The following is an 18,642-nucleotide window of genomic DNA, read 5'->3' as shown; positions in this document are numbered from 1 at the left end:
TAAATTGAAATACAAAATAATTACATAAATTCAACTTACACCAACAAACTGAGAGTGATCTGATTTCACCATAACATTTCTTGTATTCCTATTATAATGTAAATATATATAACATATATAAACATAATACTTCATAGATATATAATGAGATATTCTTATTTACTATTTTACAATTTTTTAAAAAAGATGTTTCTTCTTTTTTAAATGATTGATGAAATTGAAATAAAGGGAATAATTACCTTCTTTCTTTAAGCTTTTCTTAAATTAGGCTTAAATGACAAATAATTTTTATCTACTATCTTAAAGTTATTCTGCAACAAGTAAACTGAAAACAATGCCAATTTCATTTTTATCTACTATTTGAATGATATTTTGTAAAAATCAACCAGAAATTTTGGTTTCCACTATCTATGAAACGGGAAAAAGCCAGAACACGGGGATTTTGGCAATGTCTTCTGGCTTTGAGAAACAGACAAGTTCAAGTTGCCTGTTGACAACTTGACAACTGTAACTAAAGTTGACTACAAGTATATAAAGACTAAGAAGTCTCAACTGTAACCCCACAATTAATTTTCATAGAATGGTAATATCCTATATGACTGTGCAATAAGGAAAAACAGCTCTAATGCCCAAGCAGCCACTCTCCTATTGATGCCTCTGAAATGCTCATCTTGACAAATCAGCATCCATATGACATCGCTTCAGTTTGGCTTACATTTTACTTCCTCATACTGCTGACAGTAACTATATCTTTTGCTGTACATTGTTTCCCTACCTGTGTTTATTCAAGGCTTCCACTGGCTAATTGCTTGTATTTACTGTGTTTTTAAAAACATCTTTATTGGGATAAAAATTCTCCCATTTAAAACCTAAAATTCAGTGGGTTCAGTATATTCATGGAGGGGGTACAAAAAGAAACTTTGTATCCATTAGCATTTCCTTCATATACATACCCAGAAGTGGCATCATTGGATCACATGGTAGTTATATTTTTAATTTTTTGAGGAAATTCCATACTGATTTCTATAATGGCTTTATCAACTTACATTACCACCAACAGTGCACAAGAACTCCCTTTTCCCCACATCTTTGCCAACACTTGTTATCTCTTGTCTTTTTGATAATACCTACTTTAATAGGTATGAAGTGATATCTCACTGTGGTTTTGATTTTCAGTCCTCTGATGATTAGTGATGTTGAATAGTTTTCATACACCTGTTGAAAGATGTCTATTCAGGTCTTTTGTCCATTTTTAAAATTGGGTTATTTGTTTTCTTGCTATGGTGTTGAGTTCCTTATACATTTTGGGTATTAACCTTTTATCGGATGTATGGTTTGCAAATAATTTCTCCCATTCATTAACTTGTCACTTCACTCTGTTGATTGTTTCCTTTGCTGTACAAAAGACCTGCAACTGTAAAACTACCAGAAGAAAACATAGGGGAAAAGCTTCCTGACATTTGTCTGGGCAATAATTTTTAAAATATGACTTCCAAAGCACAGGCTACAAAAGCAAAAATAGACAAATGAGATTGCATCAAAGTAAAAAGTTTCTTACTGACTCTTCTCTTAGATTCAACCTCCTGGTAATCCCATACATTTAACATTTCATCTCAGATACTATACTTTTTTCAGTTTTAGTTTCTCTATTTGGTCTTTTCCATAGTTTTTATCTTTCTAATGAGATTTCCTGTCTCTTCCATTATTATCTGCATAGTTTCCTTTATGTCCATGAACACAATTAATAAGCTATTTTAAATAAATCTTGGTCAGCTTATTGCCGCATGTGCAGTATTGTATACTTTCTTTAGTACTGGTGACATTTTAATGTTTCTTCATATGTGTATTAATTTTTGACATGGTCAATAATATACCGTCAATAATATAATGTAGATTCTGGATTCTGTTATGCTCCTGTGAAGAGATTTCTATTTTTTTAGAATGTTATTAACTTGGTTTCAAACAGAAAACTTTTTTTTAAGTTTATTTACTTTCAGAGAGAGAATGTGAGCAGGAGAGGGGCAGAGAGAGGGAGGGAGAGAGAGAATCCCAAGGAGGCTCCATGCTCTCAGTTTGAAACTTGACATGGGGCTTGAACTCATGAATTGTGAGATCATGACCTGAGCCAAAACCAAGAGTCAGACACTTAACTGACTAACCTACCCAGGTACCCCTCAAACAGAAAACTTTTATGTCCCCTGTGTTAGACAGCTGCTGAAATCTCAATTTAATTTTTCTTTTTAACTTATCTGAGCCACTTGGGACTCTACCATGCATAGTTCAGACATCGAACTTTTTGGCAAGAGTTTATGCACATAATTCTGGGCTCCCATTCCCTGGCTGCTTCTTTTTTAAGACCCTCTCCCCTCATTTTTCAGCTGTTGTGTTTGCCTTGAACTCTGTTCTATGCTTTTTCAAACCAGTAAGACTACTTTAGCCACTATCCAAGTTCTTGCAATCTCACAGGACAGGGTAAAGCTGTGAAACAATAAACTTTCTCAGGGCCAGTTACTTCTTTCAATTGTGAATTCCCTTCTCTGCTCTCTTTAGTCAATATCCAGTGTTTTCTTAATATATTGTATTTTATTTTATCTAGAATTTATAGTTCTTATCTGTGGGATAACTAGGCTAATAGGAGACACTTAGTCATTACTGCAAGCCAGCTTCCTCCATCATCACACATAAAAGCTTCCTACATGATTCTAATGTGCAGTCAAATTTGAGCACCACTGACTTTGACCCTAATTTCTTCTTTTCTGAACTGCAACTAAATATATTGCCTTTAAGTTCCAGTTTAGCTCTAGCCTGTGTTCTCATTATTATGCATTACCTTGCTTGTCCTGCCCACTATTAGTAAAAGGTACTGAAACAGGGTATGAAGTGTATCCTTATTTAGCACGCCTTCGTGTTTTTAGCATACTTTAGGCTCCTGGATGATAATTGATGAGTACTGCAAAAACTGATTGAAATCTAACATCTTCCTTCTTTAACTCAGACAAAAGAGTAATATTACAAAATACGAGTTTCACAAAGAAACAATGTATCCTTTCAAGTAAAAAGTGTAAGTTTTTCCATACAAAAAAGCAGTTAAAGACAACATGTCACTAAATAAATTACTAATTATATAATTATTTAAATAATCTGGATTATCCAACATGGTAAGAGTATAGGACAAAAAGAGGCAAATGATTTCTATTCTAGAGATCAGCTAATTTATAGTATTTCAGCACTTGGAATCTATATTTTACATAAAATTTTAAGAGCTGGTATAATTTCTTAATGGAAAATTGCTGATCTTCCAGGATTGAAATGTTTTTGTTTTGTTTTTCTAGAATGGATTCTGAAATTGTTAGAAAATGAGTAACAGTGATTAAAAAAGGAAAGAATAAAGACTAAAATCTTTTGAAGAACATTTTTGTATCCTTTGGGAAAATTATAGAGGCATGTGAGATATACAATTTTATGAGTATTTTTTAAAATTAGATTTTAAAATTGTATTGTCCTTCCTTACTAGCACATGGGTAGCTTTTCCACTGGTCCCCAGTTAACTGGAAACTCTGATGTTTTATTCAGTGCTGTGGGAAACAATATTAAATATAATTTCTTTATTGAAGAGTAATGTATAAAAAGAAAAGTGGGAACATCATAAAAGTAGGACTCAGTGATTTTTTTTTACAAACTGAATCCAGCCGTGTAACCAGCAACTAGATAAAAAAAGCAGACATTAATTAGCAGAACCTCAAGACCCTTCATTTTGTTCTTTTCCAGTCAACACCTAGCACAAAACACACATAATCATTATGTCTCATATCATAAACCACTTCACTTTGTATTTTATACAAATAGAATCATACAGCATGTACTTTTGGAGAGGTTACATTCAGATTATTCAACATTCTTTTTGAAATTCATTCATGTTTTACATGTAATTATATCATTCATTCTTATTGTTTTCTATATTTTAGTCTGTGAATATACCCCAGTTCTACTTTTGATTGGTACTTGAGTAGTTGTCTGTTTGGGATTATTACAAATAAGACTGTGATGAACATTCAGGAATATATCTGTTGGTAAACAAATGTATGTATTTCTGTTGGAATCAGGAATGAGTATATTCAGCTTTACAGATATTGCCAAGTAGTTTTCCAAAGTTGCTGCCCAATGGTAGGTACACCGCTGTCAACAACATGTATAAGAATTCTGGTGTTCCATAACTTCATTTGCAATATCATTTCATCAATTCTAATGGGTGTGTAGTGTTATTATATTTTGGCTTTTATGTGCTTTTCCCGGATGACTAATGAAGTTAGCATCGGTTCATATATTTATTTGTGTATCATCATTTAGGAAGAACCTGTTTATGTATTTTGCCTAGTTTTCTATTGATGTGTCAGGTTTTATATAGCTATCTGTAAAGTACCTTTAAATATACTGACAGCTTTATCAGATATATTCATTGTATCTACTCCTACCTTGTATATTGCCTTTATATTTTCTTAATCATGTTTCTTGATGAACAGTACTTAATTTTAATATATTCCAACTCATCCATTTATCTTTCATGGTTAATGCTTTTGTGCAATATTAACAATTTTTTTTCCGACTACAAGGTAACGATTTTTTTCTATATTTCTCTTTAAGAACTATAATGTTTATCTTTCACAAATCTGACCTACAACCCATCTGGAATTAATTTTTGTGTATGGTGTGAGGTAGGATTCAAGATGTATATTTCTTCTAAATGAATATTCAACTGAATGAGCCCCATTCATTCAAAACACCATTCTTTCTTCCAGTGCATTATAATTTGAGGAAGATAACAATCATTTAATAAGTGGAAGCCTGGTAGCCAAAATATGCTTGCAGGATTGTTTATATTAAAGGAAACCGAATATTGTGGTAATAGAAATGATCTAGAGTAATAAGATTATCAAATAACAGAAACATCTTTATAATTTGAGCCAAAATTTGTTGAGCTCTTAAATAAGCTAGACTTCCATGCATCATTTTTAAAGTAAACATTTTATCTTAAAATCTCTTTAAAAGGGCATCTGGGTGGCTCAGTCAGTTAAGTGTCCGAATTTGGCTCAGGTCATGATCCCATGGTTCGTGGGTTTGAGCTCCTCACTGGGCTCTGTGCTGACAGCTCAGAGCCTGGAGCCTGCTTCAGATTCTGTGTCTCCCTCTCTCTCTGCCCCTTGCCCACTCACACGCTGTCTCTCTCTCAAAAATAAATAAACATTAAAAAAATATTTTAAAAAATACCTTTAAGTTTATAGGAAAGTTGTAAAGATAGTGCAGAGAGTTCTCATATATGCCACACCAGTATCTTCTATTGTTAACATTTTATGTTATTATGGTATATCATCATAATTAATAAAGCAATATTTAGTAAGTTGTTATGTACTAAAGTCCATGCTTTATTCAGATTTCCTTCAGTATAGTATTGACATAAAGACAAGACACATAAATCAATGGAATAGAATCCAGAGCCTAGAAATAAACCCTTGCAAAAATGATTATATAAATATATATGATTTTTGACAAGGATACTCAGACCATACAGTGGGGATAGGACAATATTTTCAACAAATGGTACTGGGAAAATTGTATGCAAAGAATGATGTTGGACCCTCACCTTACATTGTATATAAGAATTAACTGAAAGTGGATCAAAGACCTAAACATAAGTGCTGAAACTATAAAACTCTCAGAAGAAAACACAGGGCAAAATCTTTGTGATGCTGGATTTAGCAATAATTTCTTGTATATGACACCAAAAGTACAAGCAACAAATGTGAAAAAAAATAGACAATTTTGACTACATCAAAATTAAACATTTTGTACATAAAAGGACACTATCAACAGGGTTTAATTCTGCCTTTTTTAAAATGTTTATGTATTTTTGAGGGAGAAAGACACAGAGTTTGAGCAGGAGAGGGGCAGAGAGGGAGACCCAGAATCTGAAGCGGCTCCAGGCTCCGTTCTGCCAGCACAGAGGCTGACGGGGTTCGAACCCACAAACCATTGGATCATGACCTGAGCTGAAGTCGGATGCTTAACCAAGTGAACGATCCAGGTGCCCTAACTCCGTCTTTTAAAGACAACGCAAAGAATAGGAGAAAATATTTGCAAATCGTGTAGCTCAAGTGGTTAATATCAAGAATATATAAGTAACTAATACAACTAAAGAACAGAAAAACAAACAACCCAATTTAAAAATGGACAAAGGGCTGAGTAAATTTCTGAGTAAATGAAGATATACTAATGACCAATAAGGACTTAAAAAAATGCTCAATGTCGCTAATCATTAGAGAAGTGCACATCGAAATCACGAGGAGATACCACTTCATACACACGAAAATAGCAATTATCAAAAGAAAATAGGAAATAGCAAGTGCTGGCAAGGATGTGGAGAAACTGGAACCCTGTGCACCATTGGCAGAAATGTGAAATGGTGTAGCACTATGGAAAAAGTATAGCGGTTCCTCAAAAAACACTGAAAACAGAATTACCATATAACTGAGCAATTCCACTTCTTGGTGTACATGCAGAAGAACCGAAAGCCAGACTTGGACAGATGTTTGTACCCCCAGGTGCAAAGCAGCATTATATACAACAGTCAAAAGGTGAAAGCAACTTGACAGATGAATGGTATCTTAGTGGGTTTGAGCTTCTCTAACAAAAATACCATAGACCGGGTGGCTTATAAACAACCTAAATTTATTTCTCACGGCTCTGAAGGCTGGGAAGTCTAAGATCAAGGCACTGGCAGATTCAGTGTCTGGTGAGAACCTGTTTCCTGGTTCATAGATGTGGGGCTCTCTGGGGCCTCTTTTAAAAGAGCACTAATCCCATCTGTAAAAGTTCCACCATCATGACCCCATTCACTTTCCAAAGCCCCCACTTCTAAATACCATCTTATTGGACACTAGGTTTCAACATATGAATTTGGAAGCAGGGGGACACAAACATTGATTTTATAGCAAATGGATAAACAGAATATGGTATATATGGTCAACTATTATTCAGCTTCAGAGAGGAAGGAGATTCTGACACATGATATCACATGGGTAAATCTTAAGATAGTATGCTTAGTGGGAGGCCTGGGTGCGCTCAGTTGGTTAAGAGACCAACTCTTGATTTTGGCTTCAGTCATGATCTCATGGTTTGTGGGTTCGGGTCCCTGATGGGGCTCTGCCCTGACAGTGCAGAGCTGCGTGGGATTCCCTCTCTCTCTGCTCCTCCTGTCTCTCTGTCTCTTTGTCAAAATAAATGAATAAAATAAAAAAAAAAAAAAGAAGATTCAGACTACATTTTTTCAAAAAAGGATATTATGCTTAGTAAAATAAGCTAATAGCAAAAGGACAGATATCGTTATGATTCCACTTATTTAAAGTATCAACGGTGGTCAAATTAATAGGGACAGAAAGTAGAATGTGGTTGGCAGGGGCTAGGGGGATGGAAGTATGGGGAATTACTGTTGAATAGGTACAGTTTCAGTTTTGGAAAATGAGAAATATTCTGGAGGTGGATGGTGGTGCACACTACCGTGCACACAAGTGTGAATGTACTTAGTGCCACTGACCTGTACACTGAAAAGTGGTGAAAGTGGTAAACTTAATGTATAATTTACCCCAGTTTTAAAAGTTAAAAAATAAAGCTGGAAAAAAACAATCACGTGGTGTCTCTGTATAATTATTAATAAATTTTTAAATTTTTTAAATGTGTATTTATTTTTGAGAGAGAGAGAGAGAGAGAGAGAGAACCAGAGCATGAGCAGAGGTGGGGCAGAGGGAGATAAAGACACAGAATCCGAAGCAGGATCCAGGTTCTGGGCTGTTAGCACAGAGCCCGATGCGGGGCTCGAACTCAAGAAATGTGAGATTGTGACCTGAACCAAAGCCGGATGCTTAACTGACTGAGCCATCCAAGTGCCCCATGTTTTAATATTACTGTTTAAAAATTCATCTCAGAGATGGGAAGTAGTTTGTCCAAGACCCTCAGCTAATACTTGACTAAGCAGGTTTTAGCTAACTCCAAGGTAATATATTTTTAACTATAGATAGATAGATAGATAGATGATGACGATGATGAAAGATAGATATATAGATAGATAGACAGGCCTTGCTAATTCATATGATAAAAAAATTGTTTTATTTTTTCTGCTTATCAGTAAAAATATAATCTTAGTCCTAGAAGTTTTATAAATAATTGATAATTTTATATTTAAATCACCTTCCATGCATGTGCTCAAACCAAAATTCTGGAAATTATTCTTGATTTCTCTCTTAATTTTACCCACATGTAAACCGTTAGCAAGTATCTTTAGCTCTGGCTCCTTAACATCTCCTACATCTTTCCATCTCCCCACCTCCATCATTTCTAGCCTAGTCTAAAACACAATCACATTTCACCTAGACTATATCAATAGCCTCCTAACTTCTTTTTATACCCCCCTACAGTTTTTCTCTACAGATTTCATGGCCCAAAATAAACAAAAGCTATCACTCCTCAAGGATGGGTACACGTTTTTGTGAAGGATCATATAGTAAATATTTCAGGCCATGTGGATCATACAGTCTTCGTTGCAAATACCTAACTCGGCCATGTAGCATGAAAATAGCCACAGATAGGGGCACCTGGGTGGCTCAGTTGGTTGAGCGACCGACTTCGGCTCAGGTGACAATCTTACAGTTTGTGAGTTTGAGCCCCACGTCGGGCTCTGTGCTAACAGTTCAGAGCCTGCAGCCTGCTTCAGATTCTGTGTCTCCCGCTCTCTCTGCCCCTCCCCTGCTCACAGTTTGTCTCTCTCTGTCTCTGAATAATAAACGTTAAAAAAATTTTTTTAATTAAAAAAATAGCCACAGATAATACACGAAGGTAAACAAAAGCGTGTGGTGGCATTTCCATAAAACTTGTTTACAAAAATTAAGATGCTGCTGAATTTGACCCAACCCTTCCCTAACTGAAGACTAACCAAACGCTTCCCCTTGCCTTAGAATAAAATACAAGTTCTTTAACTGACCCACAAGACTTTACATGATCTCGCCACTGTCTTATCTGCCCAAACTTTTCCGCCATTTGTTCTACTCTGTATTCTGTGCACATACTCCTCCTTTCCCTCACAATTGTTTGAACCTGAAAGTTTATTGTCAGCATATAACTTATACATCAACGCTTTCTTCTGCCTGCGATGCTCTTCTCCCAGACTTTTTGCACAGCTGGTGACTGATAATTTGCAACTCTTCTCCAACACAGCACCTTGTAAGGAAAGGCCTTCCCATGCCACCCAAACCAAGTGCTCCGGCTCTATGATGGGCAGTATAAATGACCCTGCTTTATTTCCTTTAAGACATTTGCATTTATCTGAAATGATTCCATTGGCTTGTTGTCTAGAGTGCGTATTCACCTCTACCCTACCTCCCCAAATAGATTGTAAGCCTCAAGAGTAAGGGCCTATACCTTTCCTATTGCCTGTTCCATCCTCTACCCATACAATGGTTCCAGGCATATAGCAGGTGCTTCCTAAATTATTCGTTAACAGAAAACATGAAAGATGTTTATGAGAGATTTTTATATGTATTTACTGGGTCTTCAGTTGAATGTAGAATAACTCATTAATGCCATAATTCAACACTTCAGCAAACTTCCGAAAGATCACCTCCACTGACAATAATCCCAATAAGCATATTTAATTATAAACACAAAGCTAGTCTGTTTTATACACCCCCCAAAAGAGTACATAAGTATGAAATTAAAGTTTAGTGATGTCATCACTCATCTTATAAAATCTTTCAATAGTTCCTAAATATTTTAGCTTAAAAATATTGTGCTCTTGTGATGTTATAAACAAGCAAATGATGAGAAATTACATTAAATACACAAATATGATATAACCACTATTCCTGTTTTATTTCTTAAAGGTCGATGCATATGTTAACTTTTTATTTTTACAGTTTAATGTATTCGTTTACACATCACACAGTTGTCCTTTCTTTATATTTACATTTAAGCTAATTTCCAAGTAGGGACTTTTCCACTGAAATGGCGCTTGCATAGTATAAACACATGATTTCCATTCACAGATTTGAATATATAATTATTAAAATAACCACTAAATATTATGTCTGGTCATAAATTCTAACTTCAGAATAAACAAATGCTCTTGAATCCGTTTTAATTCTGTGTTTTTACCAATAGGTGGCAATGAACATTCCTCCCTACATTTGCTTTATCATAATTGGAGACAACATAAATCCTGTGTCCTAACAGTACAGGATTTTACTAAAGAGTAGTTACAGGAAAGAAACGTAATCTAAAAGGCAACCCATTCTCATTATCCACCACCTCCAATTATTTAAACTTTTCTTTAGATGTTATGCTAAAATCATCAAGCAACATTTCTGTAGTAATCCCCGGTCTGTCTGGTGAGACCATGCAATGTAATTCTCTAACCATTCTATATGGCAGTTCTGAAGCTATTAGAGAAATTATCTTTTCTGATGTAGCATTACAAATTTTATCAACCCTTTCTCCTGAGACACGGTATGGCTTCAGATGCTCCATGCTGCTTAACCATTTTTTTTTTTTGCTTATTTATTTATTTAGAAAGAGAGAGCAAGTGGGGGTGGCGGGTAGGGCAGAGAGAGAGGCGGGAGAGAGAATCCCAAGCAGGCTCTGCACTGTCAGTGTAGAGCCCAGTGCGGGGCTCGAACTCACAAACTGTGAGATCATGACCTGAGCCAAAATCAAGAGTCAGCTGCTTAACTTACTGAGCCACCCAGGCACCCCAACTGCTTAACTTTCTTTGACATCTTCCAATTAGTTTGTGTCCATTTTAAAATACAGCATCCAAGTGGAATCGTAGTGTACAATGTAGGCAACGCAAAATTCAGTGGGACTATTATTCACCTTTCTTACGGATACTATATTTCTATTAATCCACCTCAAAACTTCTCTGTCTTCCGTCCAGTATGTCACACTAAGACTTTTTACTAGGATCATATATTTTTAAAAAGATCCTCAGATCTTATTCACATCTTGCATTTTGAAACAAGTTTAAGCTTGTTTTATCTTTGGTGTCTTAATTTTTTATCTCAGCCAGTTGATATCACTTCGAATATTGATTTGGTCTTCTGTTGTGTTTGATCATCTCTCCCAGATTTGATATGCACAATGTAACAAATTTTTTTTCTTTTTCCCCAAATCATTGTTTTAATTTTTCAAGAATTCTTAACCGAGTTAAAAACTTCTGAAGTTCCAGAGTCTCCACCAGACATTTTATTGCTTGATGTTTTTACATTGGAAATTCTGATCCACAACAGAAGACACCCACCTATATTACTTAACTATGTGGATGGCATAAATCAAAATTTTGGTAACCAGGGATGTCAGTTCTGACTGAGGCATTTCTGAAATAGAGTGCACCTGAGTTGTATTTTAGACTTTCATCGTGGACTTGATGTATTACATGTAATTCTCACTATATACCACAAGTATCATCAAAAGCTACTTTACCATCAGCATAATCCTTAGATCATAATTTTGACCATTCTCCCCAGTCATACTCATTCATATCTATATCAACTTCATTGCCAAAATCACATGAGGAACTAAAACTTTGTGAAAAGTCTTTCAAATGTAACTTTTCAACCATCACTTCAATGGCCCACAAAGAGTCAATATCTGTTTCAATCTTTATTTACTTATTTTAGCTCTACCTCTATGATAGTTCTTCTTCTTCTTATTTATTGCTTAAATCATGAAGGAGATACCTCACGGCAAAACAAACTCCTGTCAGATTTTGTGCCACATGTTTACAAAGGCATCATTGCCTAATTACAGCTGTGTTGGTCCACAAGCCACAGCTCAGAATTATTCAGTATGAGGCAGCAACGGAGGCTTTGATGTAGAGCCCTTAACGCAAGACAATGCAAATGACATTTACTAGCAATTTTTTCCCCCATTAATGAACAGTACTTCAGGGAGTGTAAAGGCAAGAGGCATATAATTTCTGAACTATTTAAATTGCTAATTAGATCTGTACAGGAGGTGTATTCCTAATGCAGACAATTACAACGGCTCCTAAGTGTTTGCCTTACAGTTGCTAATTACTGCAGAAGCCAATTAATTGCTGTTGACTTTCTGTATTCTTTTGCATATCGCCAGTTAATATTTACATTTATAATGAAGACAAAATTGGCAAACACTGTGTCATTTTGTAATGAACAATTCCAGTGTCTAAACAATGAACACATTATCCTCATTTGTGCCTGAAGAGTGCAGCTGATTAGCATATGTTCTGTGCATGCTAGAACATTGCTCTTTCTTCTCCAGAGTAAAAACGTCACTTAGGTGCAGGACATACAGGTGCAGTGTCTCCAGGGCTCCTGGAATTGGTTCCTACCATATGCCATGTAGCAGAAAGCAAAACAGCACGTCTATAAAAGTATGAGATTGTAGTGACTAAGCTTCTCTCCTGAGGGTAAGTGTTAAGAGAATGCTGTGGACAATTGTCATACTTTGGCCAGTCAGTATCTCTACTGTCTACCTATGCTGGAGAAAGTTCTTCTGGTATGACATCTCCCACTACAGGTGCCACAAAGGCCAAGTACTACTCTCTCTAGCCTCTGTCAGCCACGATAGGCACCATTAATTAAATGCACCTATACTAGATCTGTAATCAGGATCTGGCAGGGAAACGAAGCAAGAAACCCAATGGATTTTTCGAATCATCATGGTGGTAAGGATAAGGGCAGCAGTACTTCGTCATGGCGTGCACTGTTCAGCGGTTCCGGTGTCAACAACAACAACAAAAACAATGGCGAACAGCACTGGGTTGTGCGCGTGGAGTGTTTTCAAGGATTTTTTCCCCTACCTTCGTAGCTCTGTGGCCAGTCCTCTGGCCCTCTTGGTAATTCTGAGAGCAACTCAGTTGTTAAGAAAATTTTCCTGCTTAAATCAGCCAGAGTTTTTCTCGGTGGTTACTAAGAACAATTGCAGGTATTTTTGCAAGCTTGACGACGGGTGGGGGATGCGCCCATGGCTCAGAGGGCTGTGTTTTATATATTCTTTGACTTCTATAAAAATCATTTATTCAGATGCCTCACATCAAGAACTACAAGAAATATAGGTGCGCCTGGGTGGCTCAGTCAGTTGAGCATCCGACTCTGGTTCAGGTCATGATCTCATGGTTCATTAGTTCGAGCCCTGCATCGGGCTCTGTGCTGACAGCTCAGAGCCCGGAGCCTGCTTCGGATTCTGTGTCTCCCTCTCTCTCTGCCCCTCCCCCGCTATGCTCTGTCTCTCTCTGTCTCTCTCTCAAAAATAAACAAACATTAAAAGAATTAAAAACAAAACAACTAAAGGAAATATAGAAGAAACCATTCCTAGCTTTGCATTACCACCAAAGGCAAATAAATAAAACACCAATACAGAAACACATGTGCACACACATGCCAACTTCTGTCTTTGTTTTTACCTGCCAAAGGGAGTAAGCTGGAAATAATTCTTTCCCTAACCAGCATATTTGTCAGAGTGTGTATTGTAAACAGCGGGGGCCTGAAGTGATTTTGTCAACCAGTTTTCCAACAGTGAAAACATAACTTTCATTTGCAACAACCTCTGGGCACTGCAAACAGAAAAGAGGTGGAAAATGACTTCTTGCACAAGGAAAACTTCTTGCTGCTGCATTCGGGGTAGATATGCTACTCTGGTATCCTCACACTTTATTGTTTCCCCTGTAACACTGCAGGCAGGCATTGGAGACACAGAATTCAAACACGAGAACAAATAGCACATAAAATGAATGATTTAGCCTCCAAGAATTAAAAGCCAACAATAGACACAGATATGAAAAGAAGAGGGCCTATATACGCTGTTAAGGACTGTCAAATGGTATAATGAAAGTTCAACAACTTGACCTGCAATACTATAAAAAATAAAATGTTCTGATATGTGCTGTTGCCATAGCCTTGCTGTAAATGCCACCATGGCCAATGTCAACCTACAAATGGGATTTCACCAAACACAACGTTGGGAAGGGGTGTTCAATAGCACGTTATATAGCATTTCCATCATACAGATATGCACAAAATTTATACACATAGATAAAAAGAACCCCTAGAGCATAGACAATAATAAAATGTAGTGAATTAATTAAGTGATATGTTTTGAGTATTTAATGTCTGTTGTAATATAATTTATTTAATTATAAGTTTATGCAATTTAAATCTTTTTAAGACTGTTTTTTGAGAGAGAGAGAGAGAGAGAGAGAGAGAGAGAACAAGAGTGGGGGAAAGGGGCAGAGGGGCGGGGAGAGAGAGAGAGAGAGAGAGAGAGAGAGAGAGAGAGAATCTTAAGCAGGCTCCACACTCGCCACAGAGTCAGACGTGGGGCTTGATCCCACGACCATGGGATCATGACTTGTGCAGAAATCAAGAGTCTGATGCTCAACCAACTGAGCGACTCATGCACCCCAGTGCAATTTAAATTTTAAGAACTGGCTCTCAGCATTCTTGAAAATTTCAACAAGTGCCTTTGTAAGCATGTGTGAGCTGGCTTGGGACACAACTGTAATAATCACATGTAATTAGCTAATGCTAGGGTTCTCTTCCTTGTTCATTAGGATTGAGTTTTGTCCATTTATAGGAAAGGTTTCAAAATTTACTTTGCTAGGTAATCTTCAAATCGAACCAACCTGATGGTTCTTGTGCCCTAGGCTTTGAAAAATGCTTATAGGAACAACTGTAATATCACTTACTACTGCTACTAATATAAGTGTTCCCAATCATTATTACCTACCTTATATATGGCTATAGAATGAACTGTAACAAAGTCATCAAAGGTTGATATTGTATTACTTCTCAAGGTGTTTTCATTGTGCTGGAAAAAAAAGAAGTAACCATTAGCTTACAGTCATTTTCACTGAAATTTTTAAACATCAGTCAACATACATTCAATATCATTACATTCTTAATGATAGTAAGATACTATGTCTATAACATCCATGTCTATATCATACATTGAATGACTTAGACCCTGATTAAAATTTTCATGAGCACTCAAACAGAAGCAATATTCAGCCTGAGAAAAGTGCAGGGAGAATAAAGGCAGACAGAAGTAAATCCATAGGCTTTGATATCAATTTTATCTATCTAAACACATCCCATGTTTGTGTGTGCATATATGCATGCATTTGTGTTTCCATGTGTGTGTTCATGTGTGCACATATATATGTGTATGTGTACATAAATTCTGTTAATATTTGAGCATTATATTTCAAGCAAAGAGGTTAATGGAGACTTCTACACTACTTAGTTGACTATTTTTCAAAAGTGTTTATTTTTCAAGATCATACGTTTATTTCTTATAGTTTTGTCTACATGGACAATTTGGCTTCACCTGATTATTTATTCATGATGAGTATTTCCATTTCCTGTTATGAATGATGATTTAAAAAAAAAAAAAAAGCCCAGGCATTTAACATTTTGTAGAGGCCAGAAAAAAAAAATCATGAAATGTTTCAAGAATCTTCATCTGTGATACATGGAGTGAACATATGCCAGATAGGAAAGTCTAATGTGTGTTAAAAGAGTAAAATTGAGAATGTTTGGCCACTTAGTTAAGCAAAACCAGTCGCAGGAAGATTTACATAGTATTTCAATTCTCGAAGTTGCCAGAGCATTGCTTATGGTGCTTGAATTTCTCCCTTTCTCCACTTCTTTACATGTTTAATTTCATGCATTAATTGCGTTGAAAGTTCTCAGAAGTAATAACATTGCCTCATTTTTTTTTTTTTTTGGTCGTTTCCAGATTGCAAAGCCAGAGCTTCCTAAAAACAATTCTTCCTCTGATGGGGCCACACATGTGTCTTGCCCCTGACATTTCACTGATGCAAGGACACTGTGATAAATCAACTTCCCATGTAATTACAGAACCTAAATGTGTAACATCCATCAACCAACTGTTTCTGTTTTCTCTCTGTGTGCTCTTTGTGGCCCCTTCCTCTTAGGAATTAAAACAGGCAGGCCGGATTTGTACATTCTTCATAGTGCTTCCACTTTTTCTTAAGGTACTCAGCTTCATTCCACACCTGCTCTGGGTGCTCCCTTGTGACTCTCTCTTGCCTCTGCCGGTCTCACCCTTCCAACTTTATTTGACAAGGCACTCCAGCCCTTAGAGGGAAAAGCTTAATTATAATCAAACCCTCATCTGATGGTGCCATTAATATGAAATTTAAAGCAAATGCAAGAAAGGGCTATTTTGCGAAAGAATTGGGAATCTTTAAAAAGAAATAAATTGTAAGCTTAATTGGACTCCAACTAACCCTGCCTTATGCAATCAGGGCAAGGTTCCTGTCACTCTGCAAGTCTTTCTCTGTGGAGTCCTTGCCCTTCTGCTTGCATTCTCTGAGCAGAAAAAGAATAACATAATTTAGGTTGAACCAAAGGTCATTTGGAGAGCCTCCAGCTGTCCAGCGAACTAAACTACAAGAATAAAGGATTTGGGGCTCCCTCTTAAATTTCATTTTCTGTATTGTGACTAACTTGTAGTCTTGGATGTGCGAATTTCTTGATGAGTTTCCTTGGCTGCATCCCCAGTATAGTGAACCCCTAGACAGCTCATCTGTGCTTTGTTCTCACCCAGCATGCTCTTTGTTTGGAGTTGGTGGTGATGGATGCGTGTGGCATAAAAAAAACCCTACGAAATCATTCAAACAGAAGGAACAGGAGAGGATTAGAGGAAACCAGCTGGCCAGAATGAAATTGGCAGGGTTCAGCCAATGAAAGTCAACTTGCCAAGATTTAGTCTTCTGTTAGGTCATCTGTTTCCTCCTAACTAAACAACTCTTGGATATTTATAGACATAAATGAATTTTTATTCTCCTCAATAGCCAATAACTTGTCATTTCTGGTATTTGAATGTCAGTCATGGGGAAAAACAAGGACTTGTATATAGAACACTCAAGCATAGTCGACTTCAAGTGGAAAACAAGGAACAGATATATTATTTTTCTACACTGAATGCCAAACCAAAACAGAATTTGTGGAGACTTTATACAGTTGGCAGACATTATACATACTGCTGGACAGCTGCACATTATTTATAAGACTTTCCAAACTTTAAGTATTTTTTAATATGTACATTTCCAGCCCTCTAACTTCAGGCTTCCAAATTACCTGAACAGTCTATAATCACTTTAGGTGGCAAGGTATTTCCTCACCTAATTTCGACCCAGCTCTGAACCTCAGGGAAAAAATCCTATTGCTCAAAGTTCAATTTATACTTCGCCTGCCGAGGCAGTTAGCTTGTCTTTATTTGTTTAATATTGGTATAGCACATATCTCTAAAGCTCATTTTTTGCCATTTGATTGTGTTTTTTTTTCTGATTTTTTTGTCAAGGTCAAAAAAGTCAAGGAGACTCACTTTACCATCACCTGCAACTCAATGGTGCATTTATATACAGGAAGAGACATATTTAAAAGTACATGTGAGTTTACAGGAAACTTGCTTTTTGAAAATTTAATTGCCATGTTTTTGACTACTTTTCAGCAACTCAAAAGGTCTATGATCTGCAGCAGTTTGCATTTTGCTGAATATGAATTTAAGTCACATGGGTTACAATTGTGATGGATAGGAATAACCACATTAGTGGTCGTACCTAAGTGCTCAAACCTACTTACTAGTGGGAACTTTGTGTTTTCTTCATGTCATGGGGTGCACCGTAACTTTTGACAAAATTACTTTTTACTTTCCTTAAATTAAAAATAACTATTATGTGAAAAATAAAGAGGTCTGTAAAAGCTGAAAAGTTTCCTAACTTACGGTGTGAAAATGTGCAAAGGCCACATGATCTGGGGTTCGGGAAAACCATGCTTCAGACATAGCTAATAGCTCGTAAAAATACGACCTGATGAGATATTTAGGACTTTGGAGCTACAAAAAGTCACGCTTATATCCTCCCTGAAGTTCTGGAGTGGGAATTACAAACTCTCCCATCTCTAGGGCCCAGGGAGGTAATATCAGTGAGCTAAAGGAACTAGGTGAACGATCCATTCTGAGAGGTCTGGAGCTGTGGAAGACTTGGGAACACACATGTCATGCCTGACAGGGCAACAGGTCTTTAGAGACAGTCATCACAGGAAAGAGAGGCCAGTATTGGCAGATCTTCCGTTTTCTGGGAAGAGCCAGAAATCCAAATTTATATGTGAAATTTGTAAGTATCAGTTCAATCAACAAAACAAAACAAAAGAAAACAGAGCAAAACAAAAAAACATACTCAGTGGGCCAGACCAAAAAGACGAAAAACCAAACAAACACAAAGCACAATCCATAGTAGCCGTCTAGTTTACCACTTCTGGCCTAGGGCCTTCACGATCACAAATACATCTAGATACACTTAGAAAAACAAGTGGTGGTGGTGTTCACCAATCTCTCAGTCACAAACAGACGTGCCATTAAAGGAAGTGTGCAGACTCACTGTCATTGAATCACGACCCTCTTTGAAGGTTTCTTCTAGAATTTCCAGAATAGCCTCCGTGAAAAAGCTTAGAAGGCAGAATGGAAAGAGGGGACATTATTCTCTGGAAGAAGTTCTATCCAGACATGTGGGGAGATGTGATTCATGGGGACTTCTTG

General features: G+C 36.6%; 1 long non-coding RNA gene across 2 annotated transcripts in view; it reads right to left on the bottom strand.

Moving 5' to 3' along the window:
- The window catches only part of LOC122232929, a 198,557-nt gene that overhangs the window by 165,139 nt on the left and 14,776 nt on the right, over positions 1–18,642 (bottom strand). For both annotated transcript variants that reach the window (XR_006210308.1, XR_006210309.1), the window contains exon 2: positions 14,806–14,886. This is a non-coding gene — a long non-coding RNA (uncharacterized LOC122232929). The remainder of the gene's footprint in view (positions 1–14,805; positions 14,887–18,642) is intronic.

The sequence above is a fragment of the Panthera tigris genome, chromosome D4 (assembly GCF_018350195.1).
Source record: "Panthera tigris isolate Pti1 chromosome D4, P.tigris_Pti1_mat1.1, whole genome shotgun sequence".
Classification (NCBI taxonomy): Eukaryota; Metazoa; Chordata; class Mammalia; order Carnivora; family Felidae; genus Panthera; species Panthera tigris.
The sequence above is the reverse complement of the archived record's forward strand: the minus strand, read 5'-3'. Positions and strand labels throughout refer to the sequence as shown.